The sequence below is a fragment of the Anabrus simplex genome, chromosome 1 (assembly GCF_040414725.1).
Source record: "Anabrus simplex isolate iqAnaSimp1 chromosome 1, ASM4041472v1, whole genome shotgun sequence".
Taxonomy (NCBI): domain Eukaryota; kingdom Metazoa; phylum Arthropoda; class Insecta; order Orthoptera; family Tettigoniidae; genus Anabrus; species Anabrus simplex.
Genome location: NC_090265.1, coordinates 905,223,203 through 905,237,370, shown reverse-complemented (window position 1 = coordinate 905,237,370; position 14,168 = coordinate 905,223,203). Strand labels below are relative to the sequence as shown.

The 14,168-nt window shown below is 41.5% G+C and overlaps 1 non-coding gene across 1 annotated transcript; it reads right to left on the bottom strand.

The window, feature by feature from the left end:
* Positions 1-4,789: 4,789 nt before the first annotated feature.
* On the bottom strand, positions 4,790-4,898 carry LOC136859318 (U6 spliceosomal RNA). The gene has a single exon (XR_010858963.2). It is a non-coding gene; the product is annotated as a U6 spliceosomal RNA (small nuclear RNA).
* Positions 4,899-14,168: the final 9,270 nt, after the last annotated feature.

Here is a 14,168-nt window from a genome sequence, read left to right as displayed (position 1 = left end):
CTGACACTATACTCAAACTAAAAGATGGAAAAGCACCGGGCCCTGATGGCATTTTCAGTGAACACATTAAAGCTTCAATAAATGTATTACTTCCATCCATAACGAATCTCATGAACCTCTGCTTGTTACTAGGAGACATCCCCAAAGCATGGAAAACCTCCACATTGAAGGTCTTATACAAAGGAAAGGGTAACTTGCTTGATCCAAATTCCTATAGAGGGATTGCTCTGGAGAATAATTTGATGAAGATACTCACCAAGCTAATAACCACTCGACTGACGGAAGAAATCGAAGCCAAACTTCCGGAAGAGCAATATGGATTTAGAAGAGGAAGAAGTACTCTACACGCAATAAGAAATCTACTGGACGATATACATGACACCTTACGGCTACCAAAGGGTAAATTTCACACAGTGTTCATAGATTTCTCCAAGGCCTTCGATAATCTTAATAGAAACATCATATCGTCGAAACTAGATTCTCTTGTAGAGGACAAGGCGCTCACTCTTTTGATCCATAACATGTTGATAAATAACACTGTCATCATCTCAGACAATATAACCTCATCGAGGGAGATCACGCAGACAAATGGCGTTCTACAGGGTGACCCTCTCAGTCCTCTATTGTTTAATGTAGCTACCTATGATGTGGTCCAAGCGATAAAAGAGGTGACAAACGAAGTAACCACGTATTTATATGCCGATGATATGGTTCTAGGATCACACGATGTTAAAGAGCTACAAAAAGCACTGGATGCACTAATGATAAATGGGATGCCTAGTAACTGATTGTCAAGGCGTATTACTGCCTGCAGATTAGTTAGCGTCAGAATATGAAGAGAACAATAGGACGACCGCTCGCTGCAAGTTCCTCAGCGCTACCCTTCAAATGCAAGCGCTCAGTAGCAGGCTGGTATTTGGTACAGTAGCACTCCAGTTGTTGTCAACATATCGAAAATGGCTGGTGTGTTCAGCAACGAAGAATACACAGACATAATTTTAATCTATGAATAATCTGGTCGGAATGCAGCCGAAGCTTGTGGACGGTGTTCGTAGGAGTTTCCAAATAGCCGCCTCCCTTCTATACACGCATTTCACCGAACAGAATTACAATTAAGACCTTAATGGATCTTTCGAGGCACATACCACATACAAGCAACTTTTTAGCTGTGTACGTGTATAAATTATTGATTAATTAAACTTTTGTTTACAAATACACCCTGTTACACAACGTGTATATTCAAATTTCTACTATTTTTTCACATCCGAAATACAGTACGATGCAGAGCTCCTTTATGAACCAGCGACGAGGCATCCCATTCAACATTAGCGTATTTGGGACAGTGGTAAGTAGAAAGTAAGGGGCTTGAGGACCACCAGGTTTATCGTCGCTTAAGAAACAATACCTTCTATCTGATAATGCTGTTCCTATCCGTTATATTTCTTAAGACAGGTCACGCCCCCACCCTCCCCCAGCCACATATAGATATGCAGTCCGTCAGAACAATATTCGTTCTTTATGTTTTTCCTATGGTTACGTGTAAAGGAAAATGAAACTTACCGTACCGTACAGTAGAGATGTATGTTTGCTTGACGTATTTATGCACTCTACAATATAATCTAATATACAGTGTGATTCAGCAGCCCATTCCAATATCGTTTGCTGCAGCCCAACTAACGTGCACATGGTTATAGGAGTGCTATTCATCTGCAGGCGTACTACATGGTACTAATATTCAGTGAGCACATTTTGCACAAGATTATGAACCCTAGCGAAATGTTAAATGATCCGTTCGCCAAACATGACGCCTTGAAATCATATAGCAACGTCCTTTTGCTATGTAACTGTTAATGTGTAGTGCCTCGTGACCGTATGTAACGAAGAGGGGAATCAATGCATGAAACTAGGTAACAGTGCAGTAATTAATGTCTTAAACACCGAACCGGATGGCGTATTTACTCTGCTCTCGTTGTACTACCAGCATGTTTCCATTCGTGTAGCGTAGCGGATGTGGTTAGACGTCCGCCTAGCAATCGACAGAATGTGCCAGCAGCGGTTAGAATCCTCCATCGTTCACATATTTTTGCATAGGTATGACGTATGAACACGTAAACACATGCCCACGTTTGCCACATTCAAACAGTAGAATGACGCTGGTATTCATCTTGTGCCCTGCGCATACTCGCTGGTTAGGGCTTGAATGTACTGTAATCTTTGCTGTCATTCGGCATGTTTTCCACAGAGGAAATACGTTGGCATGCTCCTCATTTAGTGCGAGGCACTACTTCTGTACCAGGGACGGTATCCGACAGGCGACACCCGGTTGCTACGACATTCCGCCGTTTTGATGGACGCCTAAGGACAACAGACGTGATTTCCAACCAGCCACCAGTCCGTGATAGGCCCGGATGCGACAGCCGGCCCATAAATTACGATGGGGAGTGAATGTTTGGTGTGGAATCTTGGTGAATCGCCTGATTAGACCGTTCTGGAGGTAGTTCGTAATAAACCACACATCAGAACAAGGGCGATTGCACGACAGGTGAACACGAATACTGGCGAATACTGCATGAAAATAAATTTCACCTATACCGTCTTGAGCTACACCAAGAGCTCCATGGGCAGGATTTCTAAGCTCGAATGGAGTTCTGTCGGTGGCTATTAGGCAAGCTGGACAATAATGCAGGATTCGTATCTCGGACGAATCGCGCTTGCACAATAATGGGAACGTCAATCGCCACAACATGCGCTATTGGAGTCCAGACAATCCTCACAGGGTGCGACAGGGGGCCCATCAAGGGGACTTAATGTGTGGTATGGAATCTTGATGAGGGATCGCCTGATTGGATATTATTTCTTTGAGGGCCATTGGACGAGCCCACGCTACCTGAACATTCTGCGTCAGGAACTCCCACTGTTGCTGGAGGATGTACCCTTGAAAGATCATTTGACGATGTGGTTGCAAAAGGATGGAGCTCCATCATATTCGACTTAGCTCGTAATTATCTGAACGAGGAACTGCCAGGAAAATGGATAGGACAAGGAGGCCCTGTTTCTTGGCCCGCCAAATCACCGGATTTAACGCCGTTAGACTTCTTCTTGTGGAGACATTTGAAGAACGTCGTTCACACTCAAGCGCCGGAAAATCCCGACCAGCTCCGGCAACTCATCACGGACGTCAGCCGATAAATTGCACCTGGAATGCTTCAGCGCGCAAGAAATTCTACTGGACATCGGACCCGAATGTGCATAAACGAAAACGGTCGACACATCGAGCATTTGCTGCGATAAAACGATGTCAGGGCAGTTGTGTTCCTATTATTTCCGGTATGTATCCGACCTGCTAACTAATCGGCCCTTCTTAGGGCCACAAAAACATTCATTCACATACAATTTGCATGAAAGCGGCTATTGAACTAACATTACGCAAGGTGTCCGACTCGTTGGCTGAACGGTCAGCGTACTGGCCTTCGGTTCAGAGGGTCCCGGGTTCGATTCCCGGCCGGGTCGGGGATTTTAACCTTAATTGGTTAATTCCAATGGCACGGGGGCTGGGTGTATGTGTTGTCTTCATCATCATTTCATCCTCATTACGACGCGCAGGTCGCCTACGGGTATCAAATAGAAAGACCTGCACCTGGCGAGCCGAACCCGTCCTGGAATATTCCGGCACTAAAAGCCATACGACATTTTATTTCATTACGCAAGGTACGTATTAAACAAATATTTCAAGAAATTGTTATCTTCGCCCAGGACTCGAACTGCACACTTGACATACAAGCCCGCTCCGCCACGCCTTTATCAACTACACTACGGTTCCGTACGGCACACTGGGCACTTGATAGCAAGTATTAGGTTTACTGCGGTCACAATATCAAATTAGTGTTTCGCCGGCGTGTCAGGTTCATATGACCTAGAAGGCACACGCATATCTTCCAGTGTTTAATACGAGTATAACATTACGGCGTCTTATCATGGTGAGATGGTAAATACGAAGATATCCGGATGTGTTGTCTGAACATACCGGCAGGGCAGATGTTTTCAGGACGGAATGAATATTGTGGGTTGCATAAAACGACATTGGAAGGGGCGGCTGAATCACGCTGTATATAAAGTTCATTTTCCTGTACACAAAAGCATACGAAAAGCAGAAAAAACAAAAATTGTGCTGATGGATTGCATATCCATATGGGACTGGCAGGCGTGACTAGCCTTAAGGTAAATATTGGATAGGAAGAGCATTGCCAGATAGGTGATATTATTTCTTAAGCCACGATGTGCAAATAATTTTCTTTCTTTCTTTCTTTCTTTCTTAATCTGTTTACCCTCCAGGGTTGGCTTTTCCCTCGGACTCCGCGAAGGATCCCACCTCTACTGCCTCAAGAGCAGTGTCCTGGAGCTTAAGGCTCTGAGTCGGAACATACAACTGGGGAGGATGACCAGTACTTCGGCCAGGCGGCCTCACCTGCTATGCTGAACAGCGGCCTTGCGGGGGGATGGGAAGATTGAAAGGGATAGACAAAGAAGAGGGAAGAAAGCGGCCGTGGCCTTAAGTTAGGTACCATTCCGGCATTTGCCTGGAGGAGAGGTGGGAAACCACGGAAAACTCCTTCAAGGTTGGCTAAGGAGGAAATCGAAACCCCCTCTATTCAGTTGAACTCCCGAGGCTGAGTGGACTCCGTTTCAGCCCTCGCACCACTTTTGAAATTTCGTGGCAGAGCCGGGAATCGAACCCGAGCCTCCGGGGGTGGCAGTTAATCACACTAACCTCTACACTACAGAGGCGGACAAAGTCGTGGAACGCTTCACGATTTTGCGTGTCATCCTTGCGCAGGGGCCATGCTAATCTACTCTGTATCATTCCAGTTTTTTACTATATGTATCGCCGAAGCGAGTACGCAGATAATTTTACAAGATAATTTACGTTTGTCGCTGTATTTCCCTTTCGAAGATATCTAGTTCGGCTCCGTCGGTATTCCTAGCTGCCCACGTTTCGGAGCCATACAATAAATCGGGTGAATGTATCAATTTCCTCCGAAAGCGATTTGAACAGCTATTGCAAGTGATGAAGATGGGAAAAGTGGTATTTATTCTACCCTGTGCGTAGACTAGAATTCAAACCATGGCAACTTTGTTCTGAGGCAAAGGGTTCGAATCCCGACCAGGCCCGAATCTGAGAGCTGGTTCTAAGTCAACGTAGGCTAAATGAGACCAATATCAAGGAACTATCGGACGGAGGGTTCTGGAACGCAAATAACATGATCACGGGTCATCTCTTAATCTGCAGGCTGACTAACGATCACTTGGCAGAATAACGCCCATCAGGGCTCTAGCCCCAAGGGATTTGGTTTGGGTGTTATCCACAACTGCATATGGCACGAAAACGTGGCCTCGTGTGCTTTTGAGACCGACGAATTAAATTTGGAAAGCACTGATAATGAAATCAACGGTAATATTTCTCGCTAAGCTGGTAATACACAATCTGGAATAACCAACCAATAATTTCGATATCAGCGTAGGAGTATTATGTCAGTAATTGCGAGACGATCATTGGGCAGTATAATATGGAATTTGTTCTCACCACAGGCATGCTCAATACAGGATACAGCGCGAGTTCGTGATGGTTCCCACAATGCCAATATATGCTCGTTGGGCAGAAGACAGAACAATGACTAGGAATTATTGTGATCAATTTCAAAGCAATGTGTGAAATATTAAACATGTTCAATTATTGTGGTCCGCATTTTGCTTCACGAATAAGTGAAGCGTGTTAGGTCTGTGTAAGTGATGGCTAATTCTATACAGTATACACGCTAATAATCAGCGTTAATGAAGAATTGGAGTGCAAAATAGTACCTCAACAGAGAAAGAGATCTTTATTTTAGTAGAGCAGTTTGCTCAATAACATTGTTGAGCTAATTTTACTTGTAAGAAGGACCTAGTATTCAAAGTGACGAAAAATCATACAATCTCCGGGCTACATAGTTGGCTATGGGGTTCGGGTATCTTTATTTGTCAGCTTGCATTCGGGGGATAGTGGATTCGAACCCACACACCAGCATTGCTCCAAGTTAACAAATACATGGAAACCTGCACTTTAGAAATATAAGCGAGAAGAGACCACGGGACACTGCCACGCACTCCAGTAATTGTCGGCAGAGGACAGTGAGTCAATTTGTTACGATCTCTGAGTCCAGTCAATAGAGGGCGTTGAATGATCAGTTCGTGATTCGCTCAACAGACTTCCATTACACGTTTCCAAGGAGCATTTCTATGCTCTCTGTCAGCAGCAGATCATCATACCGTATGAATTTCCTAAATGAAAGCTAATGAAACTTCGCTGGAATCTCGACCTTTAATGTTAACGATTCGTTAAATACATATACCTGGCTTTAATCCAGAAATAATATTGAATAAACGATACCAAGTTCTTTAAAAGGAACTACATACTAAAGGACCACGATAACAGCACACAGTGGTCAAACACATGAACTGTCGGATAAAAGGAGTATTACAACGTATCTCTTCAGTTGGAACGTCCGGAGAACATTGGCTAGGAGCTGTAGGACGTATCTTGAGCCGCTCCAGTTTGTCGAAAAGAAAATAAAGCTACATTTCACTTGTTTTAAACATAGTTGTTAAAAAGGTATGAAACATAGAATGATTAATACGTATATGGAATGGTGTCCAAAAATTAAGACAGGCATAAACGGTATTGTGTATTTTCCACAAAACTCAAGTTCCAGAAATCCTGAAGGTCGTGAATTACTAAAATCCTTTAAAATGTCTGAATAGTTCCAGGATAACCCTTTAATTTATTAAACAGTTAGTATAGTTATTCCATTTTGAGTATAAGTAATAAAGACCTATTCTGTCCGCATATGCGATCGTCATTTAAGTACAGCCAACGTACTTCCAAATAAATCGCATGGTCAAGGCGAAAACAGCCAGTCATTGATGACGAGAATTTGATTTACCGAAGCTGCTTGAACATACGAACACTGAACATTAGAAATTAAATACTTTCAAACCAGTAACATTAAGTTGCCGTTGGTAAAATGAGGGGGCCACTTTCTCCAGCTTACTTCCACAGCCAGTGCTATTGCGCCGTAACGCGGGAATCTCACATGTGAGATTCATGTTGGACAAAGCGGATGCGGGACAGGTTTTTCTCCGGGTACTCCAGCTTTCCCAGTCATCTTTCATTCCAGCAACACTCTCCAATATATTTTCATTTCATCCGTTAGCCATTAGTCATTGCCCCAGCGAGTGCGACAGGCTTCAGCAGCCGGCACAATTCCCATCCTCGCCGCTAGATTCATACCATTCGAGTTTTGGAAACAGGCTCTGGATTTTCATGGAGAGATTTCTGTGGATGTTACTGACGAGGGAGAAGGAAATCAAAATACTATGTATAGGGTGTTATTTCAGACCTTTCTTGAAGCGTGTAAACAACTTGGTTTTTTAATAAGGAGATAACATTTGTCATAATACTTCATTTGAAGCAACTCACACACATGTGCCATGTTGGTCGGCGGTAGCAGAGTGGCCTTCGTCTGGTCCGACAGTTCTGCTCTCCGACCAACCGAGCAGAGGAGGGGTGGCCGCGGATCTGCCGTGGCTCTATGCCTCTGTATTCGGGAGACGGAGAGGGGCTGTTCACCACCGTCGGCTCTCCTGAGAATGCTTTTCCGTCGTTTTCCATTCTTTTGCATTAAGACAAATGCCGGGACAGTTCCTAGTACAGGCCACGGCCGCCAATGCTCTCACCTTCTTCGAACATCTCCTTCTCCGTAACAAATCCCCTGGCCTGAGAGACGGTGTCACTGTCTAGGAGACCCACCTCCCCCTTCAGAGGAGGAATGAAAATATTTTAGTAATGGTGGTAGTAGCAGCTTGTGCCATGTTACTTGTTTACAATAAACTATGGTTTCAGACAACTGTTCTCAAATTTGGGAACTAGAATAGAGATGCAGATCTGAAGATATTCTGAAGAAAGTGATCCAGTGTAGAAATAAATCAACTTCGTTATTCTCACGGATAACATTTGAAGAGACTTAATTTACCGGGTGTAAAGCTGCAGATGCTCAATTACGGAATGCAAATAATTTACAACAGACAGAAAATTAATGGAGGACAAATAATGGCTATTGATTAATTCCTTTAATGCTTTAGGAAAGAGAAGTAAGTACATGTAAAATTTTATTCTTTACTTCACATTGCTACGTACAGTCAGGGGATCAAGCTTCTCCACTTGAATGTACCCGGAATAGACCGTAATAGACCGGAATAGTAACTATATTTTTATTTGGAGGAAGCATCAATCAGTCTGTTTACAGATTATCATTGATTCTGAATGCTTATTATATCCGCAACGTCAATTCAAACACGTTTGAAGCAAAAGCCCTTCCTATTCAAAATTGGTAGTAAGTTCCAGTGACGCATCTGCATGCCCTCTTAGCAAGGATCTAACCTAATGTGTCGAACATTTCCGTGGGAAAGAAATCCTACTGGGTAGCGATATCTGTAGAAACCTACCTGTAATAATGAAAGGTCATATTCCCCGTCTGTTGCCAGATGTCTGGAGCAGCATAAATCGGCGGTTCAGAGCAATGCTATCGTAACTAGCATTTTTCACATCTTATATAAAAGCAAATTAAAAGTTTGTTTATGCCAGAAATCATCAAGAATTCTTATAGTTCTTAGTGTTCTAGGCAAAATTGTTCCCCATGGTGATTACTGGCATAAATTTTCTTTGATGTAAGATGTGAAAAATGCTAGTTAAGATAGAGTTTCCCTGAACCGACAAAATACACTCATTCGGAGTACATACATACCAGGAACATACGCGTTCGAATTTTAAGAGGGTATACTGAACATGGCCTTCATAAGTAGAAGAAGGCAAGATTAGAATGACAACTACGAAATCTTCGAAGTATTACCCACACATGCAATATCCATTAGAACAACAGTACCGAGCTCGATAGCTGCAGTCGCGTAAGTGCGGCCAGTATCCAGTTATTGGGAGATAGTGGGTTCGAGCCCCACTATCGGCAGCCCTGAAGATGGTTTTCCGTGGTTTCCCATTTTCACACCAAGCAAATGCCGGGGTTGTACCTTAATTAAGGCCACGGCCGCTTCCTTCCAATTCCTAGGCCTTTCCTATCCCATCGTCGCCATAAGACATACCTGTGTCAGTGCGACGTAAAGCAAATAGCAAAAAATTCACTACCGTTAACGCTCAGCAGCTTGATGCAAGAGCAATTCAATTCAAATCAATAATCGCTAACTTCAAGCTTAACCTGGGGATAAAATAATCTACAAATGTTCAGACAGTATTGTGAGTTACCATGGAGAAGATAAAGTTCCTTACCGTTAATAATTTATTACCAGTCTAACAACATAAATAACATAAATGTCTTCACACAAACTGAGAATGAAGAAAGGTGTTATAGCCATATCACCAGCAATTTTACTTTGTACATGGAGGATGACCAAATGTTGTTACAACAAAGGTCAATTTAATTAATAAAATGACAATTTGACTACCATCCAGCGGCGTCTGCAAATGTTCTAAAGAAGTATCACGGACAACTTTGGACAAAATCAGTCTTTATTTTCCAAAACCTGTCTTTTCGCACAGGCAGCTTCACGAGCAAGCGACATCATTTATCACATATTGTGTAACCAAGTCAGAAAATTGCTAGGATGTTCGTAATTGTGTGGCCAGCTTTGAACGCTGATCACATCATCAAATGGAATAAGAAGGGAAAAGTATAGGCTCTTCAAGAAAAATTGACGACCAACATGGAAATTCCTTTACAACTTCATTTAATAACCATACAACACTTAGCACTTAGGTATTCTGCACTGGATGTGATATTATCAGTATTATATTAATTTATTTATAGGGAATGCTGTAAGAAAACCTCAGGATTTCTCTTGGAATAATTCGATAGCCAGAGCAGCGTAGTATAATGTGGAGTTTTGTATTCAAATTATATTCCTAAAGCAGAAATTAAATAATTCTGAATAAAAATACCGGCCCCGTGGTGTAGGGGTAGCATGCCTGCGTCCTACCCGGAGGCCCCGGGTTCGATTCCCGGCCAGGTCAGGGATTTTTCCCTGGACCTGAGGGCTGGTTCGAGGTCCACTCAGCCTACGTGATTAGAATTGAGGAGTTATCTGACGGTGAGATAGCGGCCCCGGTCTATAAAGCCAAGAATAACGGACGAGAGGATTCGTCGTGTTGACCACACCAGACCTCATAATCTGCAGGCCTTCGAGCTGAGTAGCGGTCTCTTGGTAGGCCAAGGCCCTTCAAGGGGGTAATAAAAAGTCAATAATTTGTTGCTATTTTATTTATTTATTTATTTATTTATTTATTTATTTATTTATTTATTTATTTATTTATTTATTTATTTATTTATTTATTTATTTATTTATTTATTTTTATGGCTTCATTCAAGTGGTTAAATTAGGGCACCTGTCTCTCTTTTACAGTTAACCACCAACAGCTTTAATAACATTACACTAGCAAAGAACAGTCACACGCAAGATGTCTAAACCGTATGATCTACTATTATCGACCAGAGTATGTTTGTATCAAGAGAAGTTCCTTTCCATGTTACACGATTTCCCTGGAGTGTTCACGACATACGATAAATCAATTCACTGTATGGTTAGATCATACTAGACAAGCCTGGTACGAACGTTCTTCAGAAATTCCAGAGCACTACACATGTGTTATTCAACTCTCTCGATATACTCTATTGCACTTAGATTTAATGTGATTTAAAGAAAGTCTTGAAGCAACTTCACCTCATGCATCAACACATTTATATCTTTAATCAAATTTACTTTCCTCGAAGCCATCCCCGACGTGTAAAAATAGTGTTTTCATCCTTTACCAAGAAGCCTCAGCTTCGGTTCCCGTCTGGTCCAAATATTTTACATTTACAAGTTGCTTTACGTCGCACCGACACAGATATATTTTATTGCAACGATGGAACGGAAAATGGCTAGGAGTGGGAAGGAAGTGGCCGTGGTCTTAATTAAGGTACAGCTGCACCATTTCCTTGTGTGAAAATGGGAAACGGGCGGATGACCTACCTGTTAGGCCCCTTTAAACAACAAACATCATCATCATCATCATCATCATCAAATTGGGAAACCACGGGAAACCACCTTCAGGACTGTCGACAGTGGAGCTCGAACACTCTACCTTCCGAATACTGGATACTGGCCGCACTTCAGCGACAGCAGCTCTCGAGCTCGATCGTAGTCTGAGTTGTAACGGGTTTTACTCAAGCTTAGGTCAACTGAGTACCTATTCCATTCTGTGCGTACACCTCTCCTAAGTCAGCAAGGAATTTCCATGTTCATTTCACAGAGTGGTCGTACATTCCGAAATCAGTTTATTTGTAATATTATTTGCTTTCTCCGAATTGTGCACAATAATAACTGAACAAAAAGGCCATAGAAATCCGCAATTCTCTTCGATAAACGATATTCAGTAAATAATTAAATAGAGGCGAAGTTATGTATACATGATGAAATATTTGACGGTTTCTATTAAATTTGTTCAGTATGCGGATAGGTTTTTAAATTAGTACCGCAAAACCAAACAGCAACACTTAAAATTGCATCAGCTCAATATGTAATTGGCCAATTACACATGAATGGTGTTGTTTAACAAGCTAATTCATGTTGAATTGAGAGATAGGAGCATATGAGATAGGTGATCCGATACGAGCAGCCTGAATGAAGAGAGACAATGGAGTCTGAAAATTTGAAACAGATTTTATTGTCCTTTGTAACGAGATAACTAAGATGATATTGCTGTGTTGTCGAAAATATAATTAATTTCATAACCACAAATCCCTCTTTTATTGATGGTTTAGACATGACGTGCGCGGACTACACCATACATATGGTAATACGACCTTTCACTGTGAAGATTTATGCAGCCCTAATGTACATGTTCTATGTGTATTTTAAATAATAACCTCATAATTGGATTTTATATCATACAGAGCAAGGAATGATCAATATCATATGTGCGTATGTTTGTTTTTGTGTATACGTTTCGATGTCGTGTTTGTTTGTTTGTTTGTTTGTTTGTTTGTTTGTTTGTTTGTTTGTTTGTTTGTTTGTTTCTTAGAGCATAAGGTTTATTACGTGGTCAATATTCGGATGTTTATGATGCCAATCACAAATTCATACCTACCGTGATTGGAAGAATTAATTAATCAATTAGATAATAATCCTTCAAATTCATTTTCAAATGACCGAAATTAAGTACTGGTCTCATAAACCATTTTATACTAATTAACATCTACTTCTGATGAAATTAGTTAATAACCAACATTCTGTTATAATACCTCTGGAAAATGGTTGGGCAGGCTTTTATATAACTCGGTATTTACGATAAACGTAAAGGTGATTAGGATCGTAGGCACACCTTTTGAGGTTCATTTTGAGCCTTAAGTGCGCAATTTATTATTTCTTTCATATATTATGCTTTTTATTCCAGAAGTAATACATTATTATCAGAAAAATATTTTTAAAATATTTGTAAAAATAAGTATTTATTTATTTATTTATTTATTTATTTATTTATTTATTTATTTATTTATTTATTTATTTATTTATTATTTATTTATTTATTTATTTATTTATTTATTTATTTATTTATTTATTTATTTATTTATTTATTTATTTATTTGGATCAGTCAAAATATTAAAAGTTTTGAATGTTTTGCGTATGGATATAATATGCAAAGCTGTACGATCACTGTACCTGCTACCACAATTTAGTCTTAGGAATATCATTGCTAACGAATTATCTGAGGTAAACAACATTTAATTTGTTTTACCTTAAATGTTTACAGTTTACACCACTCGAGTTGATTAACAAGAAAAATCTTTTTTTTTCATTTTTTACTACATTAACGACACCTACCAAGTTCATCTGCAAGGTAGAAATAAATGCACGCGTGTAAAATCATGAAGCAGAAGTAACAAGTAAGTACATTCTCCTTGGCACATACGCAATACTGTACGTTTAAGGGTTAAAATTAATGAGCTTTAAGACAAAATGCTGAACACAAATGATCAAGAACATAATGGACGCGCTGTGTCAGAGTCACGACTTCAAGGTTTATGGAGTAGAACACGTCCTTGTGACAGAAATGAAGTGGACCGAATTAAATGAAACAAAAATCTTTGTCCACAAGGCAACACCAAGGTGCTTAGCGGTAGTTTACCAAATCCTGCCACACTCAGGTGATCAGTTCGGGCCTCGACTTCCCCCACGAGCTGCTGGTGGTCGCAGATGGTCTGCGAGAGGTCCCCAGTGACTGTTTCGTTATTTGCAGCCCACTCCCAGTTCACAAATTCCACAGACGCGGTGGTAGTGCTGGGCTGTATGTCCCGCTGCGCAAACGCCTCCACTTTCTTCCGCTGCCGTTAATCTCTGGCACTTTCTTGTACAGACATTCATATTGCTTGATTTCTCAAATTTCCTTTTACCCCCTCTGAACGCATGTACGGTAATTTATGATCCATTTAGATCGAAGATATTTAGATATTTTGCAAATTTAGCACAATTTTCCATATTTCATTGATCTAATCACGAGTTACGAAAGTTGCAGTGACGAATGGTAGTTAGGTCTAGTACGAAAGAATTCTACGAGACAAATGTTACGGTACCAATTTTGATGTCCGCCTTGGTGGTGTAGTGGTTAGTGTGATTAGCTGCCACCCCTGGAGGCCCGGGTTCGATTCCCGGCTCTAAAACGAAATTTGAAACGTGTTACGAGGGCTGGAACGGTGTCCACTCAGCCTCGGGAGGTCAACTGAGTAGAGGGGGTTCGATTCCTACCTCAGCCATCCTCGAAGTGGTTTTTCGTGGATATCCACTTCTCCTCCAGGCAAATTCTGGGATGGTACCTAACTCAAGGCCACGGCCGTTCTATTCCCTCATCCCTGCCTATCCCTTCCAATCTTCCAATCCCCCAAAAGGCCCCTGTTCAGTATAGCAGGTGAGGCCACCTGGGCGAAGTACTGGTCCTTCTTCCCAGTTTTATCCCCCGGCCCAAAGTTTTACGCTCCAGGACACTGCCCTTGAGGTGATAGAGGTGGGATCCGTCGCTGAGTCCTAGTGA